The sequence below is a fragment of the Ahaetulla prasina genome, chromosome 3 (genome assembly GCF_028640845.1).
Source record: "Ahaetulla prasina isolate Xishuangbanna chromosome 3, ASM2864084v1, whole genome shotgun sequence".
NCBI lineage: Eukaryota > Metazoa > Chordata > Lepidosauria > Squamata > Colubridae > Ahaetulla > Ahaetulla prasina.
In genome coordinates this window covers 7,176,238-7,195,671 of record NC_080541.1, presented here as the reverse complement: position 1 = coordinate 7,195,671, position 19,434 = coordinate 7,176,238, and the positions used below count along the sequence as shown (strand labels likewise).

Genomic DNA, 19,434 nt, shown 5'->3' with positions numbered 1-19,434 from the left:
GATCCAAGCCCATTTACTTTAGCTTATTTTTGGTTTAAAATGAGTCTTACTTTAGCATAGTATGGTGACTGAGTTAATTCACTAGATAAAGGGAGAAAAATACCTTGACTCCCATTCCCTTGCGCTTTTTATGTTAAAAGAACATTCCATCCCTCCCTCCAAATATTTGTGAGAATTATTCCAATTAATTTCTAGTCTGCTGGCCCTCGTAGCACTTCTAGACACACAATTTATATTCATTTAGATAATTTAATTTAGGCACAGTCCAACTCCCAAACCAAATCTGGACAGCTCACAATGTAATAAATAACAAAAATACAATAGAAAACAAAACAAGATGGAATCTGGTCACTCAGTGCAAAAATGTATCTAACAAGCCTCTCCCATCCACCCAAACCAAGGCTTGGGAATTAAAGTCTTCGAGGCTTTGAAGAACTTTTATTCTATCTCAAAACAAGATCTGAAATTAAAAATCCTCCCCCTCCTCCCAAGGAATGGACAAGACATAGCTAAAAGAGTTAGACTGTCAGAGAGAAAGCAACACTAGGGCCCAGGTGTCAAACTTACTGCATCACATTGCCATCACATGATGTTTTGCAATTGTTTTTCCCATTCACGGAGCTGGGGTGGGCATGGCCTGCGCGTGACGCATCCGCTCCGCAGGCTGCCAGTTTGAAACCCCTGCACTAGGGTTTGCTGGTGAAGGCAGGTAAAGAGAACTACTGTTAAGTAACTGGTTTTTAGTATCGTATCAATTTCTTCTGAGACAACAATGGTCTCACCAGTTCTAAACATAATAGCATGGCCATGAAAATGTTCTGGTCAGCAGCATACCAGACAGGGGGAGAAAAGATGAATATCCTCCCATACTTGTTGCACATTACCTGACACCCTGGAAGCCAAGTAAATTCTTTTTGTGTGTGTGTGTTTAACAAAATTATCAGAACAATTCTTATGAAGAAGTAGTTGATCCTCATCAGGTTGAGAGGTATGACCTTCCATAGAAAAGCAGAAAGAATGCCGGAGGCGACATCAAAGATACACAACTGTGCATGTGCATGCAAGACTGTGCTTAAATTCACACAGAAGTGATGAAATGCAAATGTTCAGTACATGCTGGCTTGCTGCTTCTTAACTGCTTAATCTCATGCATTATATGGTTGTCTCTGGTTCCTGTTGAACCAGGGATTCAATTTGCCTTTATAGAATAGAATAGAATAGAATAGAATAGAATAGAATAGAATAGAATAGAATAGAATAGAATAGAATTTTTATTGGCCAAGTGTGATTGAACACACAAGGAATTTGTCTTGGTGCATAGGCTCTCATATATAAAACAAGCATCTTCCTCTTTTAAAAAAAAGTTAATTGAAAACTCCATAATTTACAGGACGGAAGGCCATGTGCAGTGTGACCATGAATATCTAAACTGAGCAAAGTCATCATCAACACGGTTCAATTATCTTTTCCAAAAGTTCTTTGCTTTGATTTTCTCTTTTGCAATTTTTGACCTTGTTACCATTCTTTCCTAATCATGCTCTATGTAATCCGTTGTGCCCTTTAATTTGTGGATATTTTTGGATGCAAGAGCTATATTATTGGGGACTGGAAAGCGCAGGTGCACCCTCTATCTCTTCGTGAATTTGTGTACTGTTGATGCAGTCCACATTTTATTTTGCTGCAAAGGAAGGCTTGAACTGGTCGGTTTGATCTGCTTGCTGCTATTCTTCCATCTTTTAGCCCTTTAAATGCAAAAAAAGGAAAGGGTCTTTTTTTTAACAAGGATCCATGCATAATACATTACTTTTTTATTCTGTATCCTACAGAAAACTATTGAGGATGCCAGTATAATCTATGTTTAGGATTAAAATACTGACAATCAGGCAGCGAGAGATGGGGAGGATTCTGAGACTGGGACCTCTTATCTGCTAGCAATACATTCTTTTCTTCCAGACAGAAACTACAATTCTTTCGCTTGTTTTTATCAATTAACCAGGGAGGAAGGGGGCAAATAATCTGCAGGTGATTTTTTAAAATATTGGAATTGGTAGAGACAGCCCTCATACTGTCCAGTCACCTTCGAGCATAGATATCACACATTTTGATAGTGTAGTTTGTTTTAAAATATACTTTTAAAAAAAATTTAATGTACCAATGACAATTAAATTAATATTTTGTCAGAACAGCCTTCTGTCCTGAAGGATATAATTAACTGAGTTTTATTTTATGCAAAAGAGCAAGAACACAGGCAGCTTCACACTCCATACAGCAGTTAGAATATTTGTATGCTCAAGGCAAATGGCTCAAGGAAGACTATAACTAAGGCTACCAGATCTGGGCCACCAAAATCCAAATAAACTTGAGTTTGCAGCAAAGAGTATTTTCTATGTCTTCTGCAAATGGTATATAAATAGTGTATCTGTAATATTTGCTACCGATAACAATAGAATATTCAAAGTCCTTTATACCTAATTCCTCAACAATCCCAACATCATCTATAGAGAATACAACCTGAATAGCTTTAACACGCTAGAGTACTTTCCCACACTCCTGGAACAAAAGTAAAAGTAACTAAGTAGCTTATCCAGATTTTGGGGGGGATTAATATCAATTAAGATAAAAGACTAAAAATTCAAACTGCTTTACCCATAATAAGTCTCATTACTTCTAACCTGGATTTTGTTGTGAATAATATGAAAATATTTTATATACAGATCCATTTCTTCAGCACAGCAGTCAACAATCAAAAGGTTACAAAAGCCTTTTAATGCTAATAATGTGAGTTTTATTCGTTCATTGAAATGTTTCTGCATCTTGATTTTCCCAGCAAAAAGAAGCACAAAGGGGCTGGTTTCGGAATTAAAGCTATACGGAAGTGTTATGAAAGTATTTGAAGAGGGTGCAGTATTTCACAAACTGCATCAACATCAGTGAAGCATTCTTCTTTGGAGCATTAAAGCAGCCAACATGCTCTGAAAGGCTCCACACCGACTGCTTTGATCCGCACTTCAGGCTGTCCCAGTGGAAGCGTTGTCAGAATGGACACATAATATGCAGACAATAAGGGAAAGCCTTCAAAACAGCTGCAACTAAGCTTTCTCCAAAGGACTCTTTAATAATGTTTCAAGGAGACGTGCTTGCTCATGCCAGTGCACTTTGTGAAACAGCCCTGCCGTACCCTATTTCTTAACAGGTGGCAACACCTGGCTGACCTCATAAAGAAAACGACACGTCCACAGAGGGGCCAGAAGTTGAGCTCAAAATGGAGACTTTACTGTACCACATACAGTAACCCCAGATTCAGTAAGGATACTATAGAATTACACGTTCAATGCTTGTGAAAATAACTCAAGTTTTGAAATCCATAATTATATCAATAGAGGAGATAATAAAATGAAGCTTGTATTTTAGCTTTAGATAATAAACATTTTAAAAGACAGAATCGGAGAATAATGTGAAAAGCTTTATTCTTTGGTTGACAACAAAAACCTCCTTGTTAATAACACAGCTGTCTCTATTCATCTACAGGCACACTATTTGTAACACAGGTGTCCTCAAACTGCTACAATAATTTACACATTACACTTGAGTAACCTGATCATTAAAAACCTAATTAATATGAAATTATATCCTTAGTCCAGCAATCATTCTTTTAACCATTTTGTCATTAGACGAATCCAGACCCACAAAATTGATGTGGACTAGGCAAAACCAATAAATACAAGAGCCGCCCTACTCTAAAAAAAACCCTTGTGTCAAATCAGTTTAAAGTTAATGATGGCTTTTTGGGGGGAGGGAGGGAGGCAATACATTACTACTAGCCATTTCCCAGCTGCATTTCCCAAGCAATTCTTGTGGAAAAGTCGGGTTTTGGCCTCCAGTGTGAAAAACTGAAGATATGGCGGAGACTTCTTTTTACTGTTAACACACTTTTATCAGTAACAAAGCAATTGGAATTATGACTCAGTTCCTTACCCAGCTCTGCTACAGCCACTGTTACTATTTCTATGCTCAAAGATATAAGGAGTAATATATGCACTGCAGAATGTCCCTCTAAAATAAAAAGATAGATGATAGCATACAAGGTATGAGGAACTGACCAGCTACCTTATAAACAGTAGCTGATGGAAGTCGTGTAAATGCAGGGTGGGCCAAGGGGCTGAGTGCAAGAAGATTCCTTACTGACCTAAACAGAACAGACTTCTAGAAAAATAAACACTGCTTAATAGCAAATGTTATCCATTTTAAATGGCTTGGTTTAATTTATTCATCATACTTGCATAGTCTCCCATCTAAGTGATTGGTCGGTTAACATCATAAAATGATTAATACAATAACCGTTTCAGTATTTTCCATGTTAGTAACAGCATGTAAAAAAGAAAGCAATTTTAACCAAAAAATATTTTTTTTAAAAAATATTCAATGGGAACTATTTATTTCACAGAAGCAACGTAAAAAATAAGTTAGCAAGAAAGGGGTCAAAATCACAATATGCTTCCTTCCTTCACATCCTTTTAAAAGATAAACAAATGAGTGTCATATGAATAACGTTATCTATGCTAGACAGGAAGAATCTCATTTCAACAGCACTGGAGAAGGCTCTGTAATTCCACAAGACAATATTCTTGATATACTATCATCACAAGCTCTTCCTGCTATAGCAGGGGTGTCAAAACTGGTAGTCCGCTAGCCGGATGCATCACCCATAGGCCACGCCCATCCTAGCTCCGCGAATGGGGGAAATGTCACCAAATGTCACATGACAGCAACTTGATGCGGTGAGTTTGACACTTGTGTGCTATAGAAATTCCCCAGTCTACTTCCCAATTTTTTAGTATCTATGCGACTGCATAAAAAACAGAATCTGTGAAATGATATACAAATCACACAATAGATGTTTATATTTCATCCTTACCACTTAGCTACATGATTTAATATTTCCCACCTCTAATTAACTTAATTTGCCAATCTCTTAAATCTATTTTTCAAGCCTGCGTACAGTTTTACTGCTGATTTTCTAATTGTGTTTGCCGGGATGTCTAGTTGCTTATTCCATGGATTATAATAGCGTAGATTTTTTTTGTTTCTTTTTTTAAATTGCTAATAACAACATTAAGGAATAAATGCAGGAGAGCTTACAAATCTAGAATATCAACACCACATCACCTAAGATTTATGTTTTATTATCCAAATCAGGTACTTTTCTCTTTTTCTTTACTTGCTTACTGCTGTATGTTGTTTCTGGTCTTTTACCATAAAGAAATAATTAGAATTTGTTACCTAATCTACTCTCTCCTCTCTTGGAAGAGAAACAGCAAGTCTATGGATAGAAATGTCCACAAAGCTGGACAAGATGCACTTGCAATTTCCAAAGAAAACCCACCAAATTGTTTTATCTATTCAGACAACTACAAAGCACAAACTTTATAGAACTTTATTTATTTTATTTGTTTGTCAAACATGTACAATATAAGTATAGGTATGAACATAAACATGGACAAAGGAAGTAAATACAGATAAATGGGGACAATAAGATAGGGACGGGAGGCACGCTGGTGTGCTTATGCACGGCCCCTTTACGGACCTCTTAAGAATGGGGTGAGATCCACAGTAGACAGTTTGAGGTTGCAGCTGTGAGGGTTTGAGGCTGTAACAACGGAGTCGGGTACAGCACTCAACTTTAATTTTAACACGCACTGTAACTTTCCTATGTTTGAAATCTGTTGCGATTTGATGGCTGTTGCAATCTGTAAAAGTCTTGCCTGTTATGTACTTTGCAATGACCTAACTTTCACTGCTCAAAAAAAAAGGGGAAAGAAGATATGACTCATTGGTTTAGTTACATTTTCTACATTGACCTTGGTTTCTCTGGCCTCTTGCCTAGCCATTCCCTCAAGCTGTCTCTATTAAGTCTTCTTTAAAAAGAAATATCCTAAAGTACCATTAATGGCAAGGCTTCTCATAAACATTTGCATCAATATCCCACATTGTTGTTTCTACCCACTATCTCTCCTTTCAAATTTCTGATTAAAGTTGAAAACAATTCCATGGACATTATCAGTATAGAAATACAGGTAGTCTTTGACTTACAGTACATTCATTTACTGACCATTTAAAGTTACAATAGCACTGGAAAAAGTGACTTATGACCACGGAATGGAGCAACTCGTCACGGCCAATTTGCCACAGAGACAGGGATAATTTAACAATTCAATTTAATTATTTAAAACAAATAAACATTTATTTTAATTTTGGTCATTCACATTTCATTCTGTCCCTCCTTTTTGCAGGCCTTTCTTTAATGATTCTATTCCACCATTTCTTTGATATTAGTGTAACTCCTGCCCCGGGGCGAGTTGGCCGCAGTGAACTGACACAGATCCGTTGCAGCATCTCCAGGGTCACACAATCGAAATTCAGATGCTTGGCAATTGGGCCAGAGGAATATCTACAATGCCCTATGATCGGGATGAAATGTAAAATTTGTTACTACCGGTTCTGTGGGTGTGGCTTGGTGGTGGTGGGGGTAATGTGACTGGGTGGGTGTGGGCGCCTTTTTTTTTTTACTTTTAAAAGCATCTTTTTCCTTCGGCCGAAGAGGTTGTAAAAAAAATGCTTTTAAAAGCCTACAATGATCAGGCAACTCAGCTGGGATCACCAGAGGAGCCTTTTAAAAACATTTTTTTACAACATCTTCGGCTGAAGAGGTTGTAGAAAAAATGTTTTTGAAAGGTTCTGATGATCCCAGCTGAGCCGCGCGATCATCAGAGGGTTTTTTTACTTTTAAAAGCATTTTTTCTGCTGAAGAAAAAATGCTTTTAAAAGTTAAAAAAAAAACCTCTGATGATCACGCGGCTCAGCTGGGCATGGGGGGTGCACAGATTTTTGCTACTGGTTCTCCGAACCATCCACCACCATCGCTACCGGATAGGGTGATCTGGTCCAAACCAGGAGCATTTCATCCCTGCCTATGAGGAATATTCACAGACAAACTTGCTCAGAATCATTCTGAGCTACATTCCAGTCTCAAATCCAGTAAGCTGTCTAAAACATGGGTATTTCCTAGTTATCTGGGAAAAGGTCGAACCTGCTGATCCCAAGGATGCTGTGTTCTAGATCCACATGCCTCCCAAAACCTCCTAGGAAATGACAGGTAATTGGGCTTAGAAGCTGTGGATAAACAAATGAGGAGTAATTTGCTCAAGCCCAAGAAACTGAGTAGCCATGGGTTTGGGACTCCCATCCCCCTGATCAGGGCCTGAGGTTCTAAATGGGGCAGTATGCCTTCAAGCAAAGTAGGCTTGCAGTTTAGGAGTCCTTCTAGAAGGCTATCAGCTCCTGTTCAAAGAGCATAGGGCAACCATGACTTAGAGAGCCTTTGCATAAATTCATCTTAAATGTCAAATGCACCTATTCTTCATCTGGGGGCCCTTCTCACAGTTACTCAGAATTTGTCACCCCCTCCCCCTTGTCTGGATTAGTGCCATGTACTCTATCTGGACTGCGCATGAAGACCTGAGAAGCTACAGCTGGTCCAAAATTCAGCCACAAAAGTACTTAGGAGTATGTCCTGGTACACCAATATAACACGGTTACTTTGTGAGCTGAACTGACTCCCAGCAGGAGAGTTTAATTCAAGATGCTGATTATCATCTAGAAGGCTCTTTTCAGTGCACAAACTTGTTTGAGGGGTCCTTCATGCTCTCTGAGCTTGCTTGTTTTCTTGCATACGTTTCATTACCCAAACTAGATAACTAGAGTAGCATTGATGATGTTCCTAGTTTCAGTAATGAAACGTCTGCAAGAAAACAACAAAGCTCAGAGGCACCAAGCAGCCCCCATTTCAACCCTCAGCAACAAATATCCTCCTTTATTAGTACAAGGTTATTTGCAAGAGTCTTGCCTCCAAGTTATTCTGCTTGTTCCATAAGATCCAACAATATGGCCTGCTCTGGGTCATTTCTCTCAAACAATAATGTTCAACAGGACTCAGAAAGCATGCCTTCTCTATTATGGAACCAATCTCTCTTAATATTTGAATGGCCCAATCCTGTCAAACGGTCACAAGTCTCGCAGCCTTCTTCACTTGGCCAGTGGAGCCAGGCAGTGTGTGAATCCATCTTGGTGATAATTGTGTGCCTTTTGAGTTACCCCAAATGTGACGTGCTCTTTTAGTCTGGACAATATTAGATGGATTATAGCCATCCAAAGTCATGTATCTAATTATATATGGGCAGCCATATAAGCAATAAATTATTTACACATTTCGTAAGTATTTAAACCACTTTCCATAAGATCACCAACAAGCTTTCTACATAACCATCACAACAGATGATTTTTTTTCCAGAAAAGACCTGCTCTGAGAACAACGTATAGAATAGAATTTTAAGCCTTAACACATATTGTGCAACTTCGTCACAGTGACTTGCAGATGACTCTTCCACCAGCAGAGAAGACACAATTCTGAACTCAGCATGCAGATTACCATTTTCTCAAGGAGCCTTGTTTCCATACTTCATTTCTTTCTTTGGGCCTTGTGAAAAATTGTATGTTTTTGTAGTAACCAAACAGGAAAACTGACATTTACATTTTGAATGAAGTAGTCCTCCGGTCAGTGAGACTTCATAACATCTTTTCAAACAAGCTACTTTTAGTACTGTACAATCTATTTTAAAAAAATAGCTGTCTATAGATATTGGAAGCATTCCAAAGGTGAAACTACACAAAGAAAATCTAATTTTAGCTACATATAATTAAATAATAAAGCGGGGGGGGATCAGATTTCACTCATGGCTAAGTTTTCCTAATAAATACTATTCAAACTTTAACATTATCCCAAATAATAAAACAACAAATTAAACAACAGAAAACATATAGCACCTACCTGAAAGAGGTTTGTCCTAGCTCCCCACTGTTGAATACTTCTAAAACCCGGTTTGTAAAGCAAGCTGGAAAGAATGGGAACTTTTCAGGCTTTCTCCACAAAGAGAAATACAATATGCCATACAGAAAAAAATACAAGAGATATACTGTCTCAATTTATTATCCTGAATGAAGTATTTATAGGCTAGAAAATAAATGAACAGCCCTGTTACTTTTTGTATAATGCATTTAAAAAAATAGAAATAAAGATCCCAATTGGTGAGTTCAGTATTATGGCATTTTTTACAAACCGATAATCAATCAGTTACGTTTTTCTACTTAATTTCAGGGGCCCTGGAATTACTTACCAAGTAAAGGCAAAAAGATGCTTTGATTGCACAGAGAGGCATGAAGGTAACTCCTGCCTGCACCACCTTAAGGCAAGTGTTCATCTCCCAGGGATCACACAGCTGTACTGCATTCTTTGCATTTTCAAAGGGATCTTTCTGCCTTTGAATCTGAAGTCACTGCACAGTCCTAGTATTTTCTATTTACGTGGCCTTAATTTACATCCCATCTGTGATTAAGTTTAAAGTAGAATTCAATACAGACACCACCCATCATCTGAAAATTTTGATTCTAAGCAGCTTAAACTAGAGAAAACGGAAATGGCAGCACCTCCTCTTTTATATGATGTCAGAGATTCTCTGAAATTATGCAGAAATTGAAAATGAATCTATAATATTTTCAACATTGGTATTCTTTTTTTTGGTTATATTTTTGGTATTCTTGTTATATGTCATCAACTATCACTGACTGACCAATTTGCTGACACTAGAAGCTAAGACAAGTCGTAAAGAAAAATGCAAAAGTCACTCAAAGAAAAAAATATGCACTGTATTCCCTATGCTTCCCTTTTCATATTCATATCCTTGCCAGCTACAGTGTCACTTACAGGTAGTCCTCTATTTACAACAGTTCATTTAGTGACTGTTCAAAACAACAATGGCACTGGAAAAAGTGACATGACTGTTTTTCATACTTTTGACCGTTACAGCGTCCCCATGGTCACATGATCATAATTCAGACGCTTGGCAACTAGTTCGTATTTATAATGGTTGTGGTGTCCCGGGATCATGTCCCTTTTGCGACCTTCTGTCAAGCAAAATCAATAAGGAAGCCAGATCCAGTTAACAACCATGTTCCTAACTTAAGTGAAGTGATTCATTTAACAACTGTGGCAAGAAAGGTGGTAAAACGGGGCAAAATTCCCTTAACTGTCTCATTTAGCAACATAAATTTTGGTTTTGGACTCAGTTGTAGTCTTAAGTAGAGGACTACTTGTACAGTGTCATTATCTACAGTCTACAATTCAGGGTATGTTAAAACTAGAGCAAAATGTTTACTACAAAAACAATATAAAGCAAGGGTAACTTGTCAACTCCCCCCTCCCCCCCAAAAATCAACAGTATCTCAAAGCTAGGAAAAAGAGGAATTTTTGGAATCTGTTTCTACTTAAAAGCAGTTTGGTATTAGAAAGCTTTTTAATTTGTTTGAGGAATCTTATTTTATCCATTAGACCACAAACAAATGTAACATGTTTCATTGTCCCCTGATTAGTTTCAATCAATTCATTCCAGTTTTTCCAGCTTAATAACTGAAGCAAAAGTATTCAGTATTAATAAGGAAGGCTCTTCTTTCCCCTTCCACCAAAAATACAAAGAAAGTTTTTAGTACCAAACTAAGAATAGGAAGTGCTCCTATCTTTGCCTCCTAATCTTCTTTCTACAGTGTTCCCAAGACAATAGCTTTATACCTCATAACAGAAAGAAAGAAAGAAAGAAAGAAAGAAAGAAAGAAAGAAAGAAAGAAAGAAAGAAAGAAAGAAAGAAAGAAAGAAAGAAAGAAAGGAGGGTGGGTGGGTTGGAGGGAGAGAGGGAGGGAGGGAGGGAGGGAGGGAAGGAAGGAAAAATATATTCATATATATATATTCTAGGACTTTTCAAGCACATCCTTATACAAAAAAGGGAACCATGGGAGAAAAATTAAAAAGCAAACTTATAAAAAACTAAACCTAAAGTTTCATGCTGACTGATGTCCCTTGCTCAAGAGAAAAGATTTTTAAAAACTCTATTCTGATACAAAAAGAGGAAAAATCCTCTTTTGAGTTTCCCCTTAAAAACTAACTATTGTTAATGTACACTTGAGTGACTAAAAGAACATTAAAAAATTAAATACTAAGAGTATTTTTTAGAAAATTAAACCAAAAAAAATCCACAAAAAAAAGGAGAAAAGGAGAAGTGTGAAGAAATCAGAATTTCTGAAAATGAAAGTTGCTCATCTGAAGGATAAAAGCAAATACTGCATGCATTCAGAACTTAATAGATTGTGTCTTGTAAGTCTACTAAGAACAGAGGGACTGAGCAATGACAACAGAACTTAAAAATTGTGGCCTTTTGATTATTAAAATGCACTGGCAAAGTTATTCAATTCAGTAATTGCTTCTGGAAAAATACAATTAACTTCTGCACAGGCATTTGATAATAAAATACTTTTCATTAAGAGAAGAAAAAGTAGCATTTATAAAATATAACAATGGTTTTGGATTAGCTTTCAAATGATAAAAGCAAAGCTATAGATTAATCTTCACAATCACCAGGGACAGTTATTTAGGTGGGTACAAAAGAAATGATAACATAAGAAAGCCCTCCGCTACCTGGGCTATTCTAAATGGGCAAAACTAGAAAAACCCTCACCCCTCAGGCACCACACTAGAAAGATAAGATGTGATGTGCAAATTATGAGACTGAGAGGGCCACACTAGGCCATGTTAAAGTATTCTCTCTCCTGATTGTATGTGCATAGCTATAGGTATAGCATCTGGTCAACTTGCCTTCACTTGCAAGTTAAGCAGAATTAGACCAAACTAATACTTGGATGGGAAACCATCAGGAATGCCAAAGCTGCAGACTAGATTAGAGGAATACCTCCCCCCCCAAAAAAGTTCCCCAAATCTTATTTTATTTTTATTTATTTATTTTGTCACAACATCATACAAAAAGATTATATAGTATATACACATATAAACATATATAGGAAGAAGAAAAGAAAAACAATAGGACAGGAACGGTAGGCACGTTTGTGCGCTTATGCACGCCCCTTATGGTCCTCTTAGGAATGGGGTGAGGTCAATAGTAGAAAGTTTTTGGTTAAAGCTGTTAGGATTATGGGAAGAGACCACAGAGTCAGGTAAAGTATTCCAAGCACTGATGATTCTGTTGCAGAAGTCATATTTTCTGCAATCTAGATTAAAGCGGTTTACATTAAGTTTAAATCTATTGGTTGCCCTTGTATTATTGCAATTAAAGCTGAAGTAGTCTTTGACAGGAAGGACATTACAATAGATGATTCTGTGAGTTAAACTTAGGTCTTGTCAAAGGCGACGGAGTTCCAAGTTTTCTAAGCCTAGGATTACAAGTCTGGTGGGATAAGGTATTTTGTTGTTTTCAGAGGAATGGAGAACTCTTCTTGTAAAATATTTCTGGACACGTTCAATTGTATTGATGTCAGAGATGTGGTGAGGGTTCCAAACAGGTGAGCTGTATTCTAGAATTGGTCTAGCAAATGTTTTATATGCTCTGGTTAGTAGTGTGGTGTTTTTGGAAAAGAAGCTGCGCAAAATTAGGTTTACAACTCTTAGAGCTTTTTTTGCTATGTAGTTGCAGTGGGCTTTGGCACTTAGATCATTTGACATGAAAACTCCAAGGTCTTTAACGGGATGGGGGTCGTCTGTAAGGTAATGTCCATCTAGTATGTACTTAGTTTTAGAGTTCTTTTTTCCTATATGTAAGACTGAGCATTTGCTGGTTGAAATTTGGAGCTGCCAATTTTTAGACCAAGCGGTTAGATGGTCAAGGTCGTTTTGAATGATAGAAGTGTTGTCTGTGGTGTTAAATAGATCTTATATGAAGACAATGCCAGACAATTTCCATACTACAAGAAAAACTGCACGAATCTGTGGGTGAAGTCATCAGACTCAGCTCAGCTCAAATCAGCTTTTAGACACTCATCTTTCTTTGGCATGTGGAAACAGTCCTTGGTCTTACGGTTTCATTCTATCCCTCTCTTCAACAAGCTCAAAAGTAAATGCCCAATCCCGATAGTCTGTCATTCTGTTTTATTGCAATGATCCAATCCAGACATAATAAACCCCAGTCTCACACCTTTCCTTTCCAAGAATCAGAAGTCAAGAAAACATGGCTTTCCAGCTTCCAACATCATGTTGCAACGGTTATGCCAAAACTCAGAGCTCTGTGGCTGGATAAAGCTCAGTAAACAAACCAGACTCTGAAACTGGTTTAAACAAACCGTAATTCCTGCACTTTGGTTTTAATAGGAAACGTGATTTATTTGAAATTGCAAGTTTCACATTTCCTTCCCTGGCATGCAAAACAGAAGGAAAAGGAAAGAAGGAGCTACAGTATAACCACAACTCACTCACAGAGCAGGAATCCATGGCTTCCTGTTATGTACAAACTGACCCAAACTCTAGTTGATTACACACAGGGCAAGAGATCCTATGTTCAAATAACTACAGGATATCCCAATCCAAACAATACCTTTCTAGGAAGTTAAATCATTATCCAAATTGGCTTCTTACAAGTTCATAGTTCTTAACAGTAAACTCTAAAATATGCTAATCTAGCTAAAATAGTTTTAAAATGTGTGCAAAGCATTTCTTTAATAGTTAAGTTACATTAACATTCAGAAAATCTCCCAACTTGTCTATCAAAACAAAAATAGAAAAGGATTACCATTTATGATTAAAATGGCTACAAACTGAATATCTCCTCGGAAGACACAAAAATTTAGTCTCTTCTGGTTTGAAATTATTAAAACTGGCTCTTAATACCAGGCCATTTCCTTGAAAACAGGATATAATTTCATCACCACAGGACTAAGGTAACCAGGTACAATCAAGAACAAAAGCTCTTAAATACTTAATTAGTTGTGGTGCAGAGAAGGGAATTTTAGCAGGTGCAGTTGTTGCCCATATCAACACAGAAAGTAGCATGGGTCACCAATTCCCCATTCAGTTCATTAAATGCCTAATACTGTCTGGCACTTGGAGCACTTCTGGGGAATGGAGGACATCTGTGTCCTCTCTTAACCTTTATTCACTGACAGTCTGCTTTATATAAATGATGGCTAGGGTTTTTAAAATCAAATTGTAGCTGGCATCTGTTAACTCCCTGCAAAGGTGTAGGTTGCCTTGAATGTCGAAAAAGATGGAGGAGATGCTGGTGCATCAAACAAGTCCTAAGAATTGCAAAGAGAGAGAGAATCACAGATAATGGTTTCTATCACAGGATCCTAAATATGCAAACAGCTACATTAGAGGTACACAATGGAAACAAGTGTTGTCTTGCTTAGTTATATATAGACCGAGAACCATTAAGATTTAAGCCAAAAATTGTAGTATCAGGCCTACAGCAAAAATGAAAGCAGTTGTGACAAGCTGACTAAACTGACTTGAGTCCAGAGGGAAGGGGATAAGGGCAAGGAAACAATCATTCAACTTTCGTCATAACTAGAATGAGATTTGCCAGACAACACGACTGAGCAAATTAATATTACCTTCCTTTCTTTTCTGAGTTTAAGTAATCTGTTTATAAATTTAATCATGCTATGTATATACTGGTTATTGTTTAAGGATGTTGTTAGGGGAAAGAAAATCTAAACTACTTCCAGATGTGGGTTTCAGGGTGGGAAAAGGGATTGGAAAGTTTGCAGTACAGATGTTCATCACCAACAATGCACTCCAAAATCACAACCGATAGCATTTCTACTATGCAACATTATCTGGACTCAGATCTTGCGCCAACTGTAAAAGCACTCAGGGTTTATATCATGTGCATATTGTGTTCATTTGCAATAAAACAGGGAAGGAAAGGGAAGTACTTTCCACAAAGTAGCCCAGGTAATACAGGTAATGCTTGGTTTACAACTGTTCATTTAGTGACCATTCAGAGTTACAACAGCACTGAAAAAAGTAACATGGTCATTTTTCAGTTAGGACCTTTGCAACATCCCCGATCATGTGATCAAAGTTCAGATACTCAGCAAATGGTTCATATTTATGACCGTTGCTATGTCCCAAGCTCATGCTCCATCTGACAAGCAAGATCAATGGGGAAGCCAGATTCACTTAACAACTGAGTTATTAACAAGTGCAATGATTCACTTAACTGTGGCAAAAAAGTCGTAAAATGGGGCAAAACTCACTTAACAAATACCTCACTTAGCCACATAAATGTTGGGCTCAATTGTGGTCGTAAGTCGAGGACTATCCGTATTATGCGCCACAGCATTTGGAATAAAATAGGGAAGGGAAGGAAGCCTTCCAAAAAACACAGGTAGTCCTTGACTTAAGACCAGATTGAGCCCAACATTTCTGTTATTAAGTGAGACATTTGTTAAGTGAGTTTTGCCCCATTTTACAAACTTTTCTTGCCACCGTTGTTAAGTGAACCACTGCAGTTGAAAAGTTAGTCACCTGGCTGTTAAGTTAGGTGTCTTCGAAGAGACATTTGTTCAGCTGGCTGTGGCAAAGAGGCAGTCCTGGAACCAGCGAAATCTGGGGGCTGGGCAGGGGACAGAATGTATCTGCCCTCAGTGCGGAAGGGATTGCCACTCGCGAATTGGCCTTTTTAGCCACACTATTTATTTATTTATTTAATCAAATTTGTATACCGCCCTATCTCCCGAGGGACTCAGGGCGGTTCACAGGCCAATAAAAACATATAAATACAAATTAAGATCACAATTAAAAAACTTATTCTAAAGCCAAATTAATTAAAAATGATATAAATACTAAAACCAATTAAAATCAATATAAATTTAAAACCTAGTCCAGTCCTGCGCAAATGAATAAATATGTTTTAAGCTCGCGGCGGAAGGTTCGGAGGTCCGGAAGTTGACGAAGTCCTGGGGGGAATTCATTCCAGAGCGTGGGAGCCCCCACAGAGAAGGCCCTTCCCCTGGGTGTCGCCAGACGACACTGCCTAGCTGATGGCACCCTGAGGAGTCCCTCTCTGTGAGAGCGCACGGGTCGGTGAGAGGTATTCGGTAGCAGCAGGTGGTCCCGTAAGTAACCCGGCCCGTAAGTAACTAGATGCTCTTTTAGGATCTCCTTCCAGAGCACGACACCATAGTCTTTTGAAGGATGCCAATGATGATGACTGTTAAGTGAATCTGACTTTTGCTTGTCAGAAGGTCGCAAATGGGGATCATAATGACCTGGGGACCAAGGCCTCTGAATTTTGGCCACGGGGATGCTGCAAAGTTCATAAGCGTGAAAAATGCTCACCAGTCACTATTTTTCCATTGCCCGTCTGATTCTGTACAGTCACTAAAAGAAACGGTTGTAAGTCGAGGACTGCCAGTAGCCCTCGTTAATACACAACCAACCTTGCAAGGAAGAAAACAAACAGCAGGACCGGAGAGATGGATGAGCGAACCGGGTTCAAAACCAGGACGGGGGGGGGGGAGTGAAGGGGGGGTTTGCAGGAGTGGAAACCAAGGGAACGTGTAGAAAGGGAGTCAAAAGGCTTAAGTTTCAACCCGTGTCTCCTTTTCTCCCCGTCCGCCCGTGGAATTAACCCGGAGGCTGGAAGGCCAAAATCAGGGCTTTTTCTTTTTTTTCTTCCCCCTTCCTTCGAAAGACACGACAGTCCCCGGACGCCTCTTTCCAAGAACCAGAAAGTCTTCGCGGGGGGAAGAGGAAGAGGAGCCGCCACAGAAACCTCAACCGCTTCCGGCTCCGTCTGCCCGAGCGCCGAAAGGGGGACGCGGGTCCGGGTTCGCTCCGCTTCGGGTCGGAGTCCCGGGAGTGAGGTGGGGGGGGAACGGCCCACACAGCCGGGCCTGCGCGGACGGATCCACCTCCCTCCCTCCCCGGGCGAGGGTCCGCCGGGGTCCCCCCACCACCGCCTCTTTTCCCTGGAGGCGAAGGAGAAGCCGGGTCGAGAAAAGACAGAGGGACCCCGCCGGGAAGGGCCGGGAAGGGGGGGGTCCCTCCTCCCGTCGCCCCCTCACCATTCAGCCCATACGCCCAGGCAGGAGGGCAGCCCCCTCAACCGCACGTGCCGGGCCCCTCCCCGCTCCCTCCGGACCCATAAGGCGCAGCCCCCTCACTCCCTCCCTCCCTCACGCCCCCCTCCCGGTTTTTTCCCCTCACGCGCTCTCCCCTCACTCACCGGTGCAGCTGTGCGCTCCTATGTGTGTGTGTGTGGAGTGTGTGAGGTGGCCCAAGACGGAGAAGATGGACGGACGAACGGACGGACGGAGGGAGGGAGGGAAGGAAGGAAGGACGGGCGGCCAAAAAGCGAGGAGGGAGACGCGCCCTCAGGGATGCCCGGCGGCCGCCTCCTCCTCCGCCTCCTCCTCAGCCAGCGCTCCCGCCGTCCCGCCCGGCGGCCGCTTCCAGGCCGCTCCCCCTTCGCCTCAGACTCTGCCTCCCCGCCCCTCCCCTCCCCGCCTGCCGCGCTGCACTCTGGGAGATCGGCGCGGCCGCCCGGCTGGCGCGAGCGCGGTCGCTCACGCGCGCACGCGCGGCGCCACGCGAAGATGGCTGGGGGGAGGGGGGAGGGAGAAGGGTGGGCGGGGCGGGACGCGCGGCGCGAGGGGCAGAAGCTCCTCCTCCTCGCGCCTCCCCGCCCTTGTGCCGAAGGCGCTTTCCACAACTCGCTCTTTCCCTCCTCCTCCTCCTCCTCCTCACGCCCCCTCCCGGTTTTTCCCTCACGCGCTCTCCCTCACTCACCGGTGCAGCTGTGCGCTCCTATGTGTGTGTGTGTGTGGAGTGTGTGAGGTGGCCCAAGACGGAGAAGATGGACGGACGAACGGACGGACGGAGGGAGGGAGGGAAGGAAGGAAGGACGGGCGGCCAAAAAGCGAGGAGGGAGACGCGCCCTCAGGGATGCCCGGCGGCCGCCTCCTCCTCCGCCTCCTCCTCAGCCAGCGCTCCCGCCGTCCCGCCCGGCGGCCGCTTCCAGGCCGCTCCCACTTCGCCTCAGACTCTGCCTCCCCGCCCCTCCCCTCCCCGCCTGCCGCGCTGCACTCTGGGAGATCGGCGCGGCCGCCCGGCTGGCGCGAGCGCGGTCGCTCACGCGCGCACGCGCAGCGCCACGCGAAGATGGCTGCGGGGAGGGGGGAGGGAGAAGGGTGGGCGGGGCGGGACGCGCGGCGCGAGGGGAGCAGAAGCTCCTCCTCCTCCTCGCGCCTCCCCCGCCCTTGTGCCGAAGGCGCTTTCCACAGCTCGCTCTTTCCCCTCCTCCTCTCCCTCCCTCCCTCCCTGACAACAGCCCTGCGGGGTAGGCTGAGGGTTCAACGTCCCCCCCGCGGAGGGCGCTGCTTGACCTCCGGTCCTCCCATTCAAATTCTGCCCCCTCACATCGTAGTGCAAACCCAAAAGTTGCAAGCCAGGTGCTTACAATGAGCAAAGACACAAAAAGAACTCTTTGCTGGCCTCTAGTGTTCACCAGGCTCTTTGCAGTCCAAATTTGATGGCTTTAATTGACCCAATTTTTAAGGGAGTAAGCTGACAACCTTCTCTATTTCAGGGAAAATATTCCGTTGTTTTAATGTGGACTAAAATGACAAATCCAGTCTGAAAAATCCGGCTGATGTACATCAGACTATAGAAATAATATAATATTTGATAATCACAATAATACAGGAACAGAGTCACCCTACAGAATAGAATAGAATAGAATAGAATTTTTATTGGCCAAGTGTGATTGGACACACAAGGAATTTGTCTTGGTGCATATGCTCTCAGTGTACATAAAAGAAAAGATACGTACATCAAGGTACAACATTTGTAACACAATTGATGATCAATATATCAATATAAATCATAAGGATTGCCAGCAACAAGTTATAGTCATACAGTCATAAGTGGAAAGAGATTGGTGATGGGAACGATGAGAAGATTAATAGTAGTGCAGATTCAGTAAATAGTCTGACAGTGTTGAGGGAATTATTTGTTTAGCAGAGTGATGGCCTTCGGGAAAAAACTGTTCTTGTGTCTAGTAACTGCAGCTATTCCCTTAACAACTACGGCAATGAAGGTCATAAAATGGAGCAAAACTCACCTAACAACTGCCTTGCTCAGCAACAGAAATGTTGGTCGTTAAGTCGAGGACTAACTATATTGCCGTTCACGAACTCATAGGGTTGAAATCCAACATTTTTAAACACCAGGTTGGGAAATCCGTTGCAAAGACAGAGGATTTGTTTGTAAGCGGATGCCAAGGCAGAATTTTCCTAAGCAAAACAACTTGGAGGGTTTTTTCTCTCTCTCTCTTTGCTACTCAAAAGGCTGTCTGTATTTAATCACACCATGAGGGACCTGAGGTGATGCTAAGCGACTGTATTTCTCTTTGCAAGCCATAGCATGCCACTTTTTATTTTTATTCTTTTTTTTTTTTTTCCTATTTGGGAAAAGTCAAGCCTGAATGAATTCTGGCGTGACGTTGTAAATGTTCAGGAAAACTTGGGCACAGACCAAAG

At 41.2% G+C, this 19,434-nt stretch overlaps 1 protein-coding gene across 4 annotated transcripts in view; it reads right to left on the bottom strand.

The window, feature by feature from the left end:
• The window catches only part of PTK2 (protein tyrosine kinase 2), a 305,627-nt gene extending 287,713 nt beyond the window's left edge, over positions 1–17,914 (bottom strand). Inside the window, exons 1-2 of one of the 4 annotated variants that reach the window (XM_058178297.1) lie at positions 17,684–17,914; positions 8,885–8,948 (exon numbers count right to left, since the gene is read on the bottom strand). The gene's annotated coding sequence lies outside the window, so the exon portion shown is untranslated. Of the gene's footprint in view, positions 1–8,884; positions 8,949–17,120; positions 17,359–17,683 lie in introns of those variants that run through there. The other 3 variants (XM_058178296.1, XM_058178298.1, XM_058178295.1) reach the window with 3 other exon arrangements.
• Between the last annotated feature and the right edge of the window lie 1,520 nt (positions 17,915–19,434).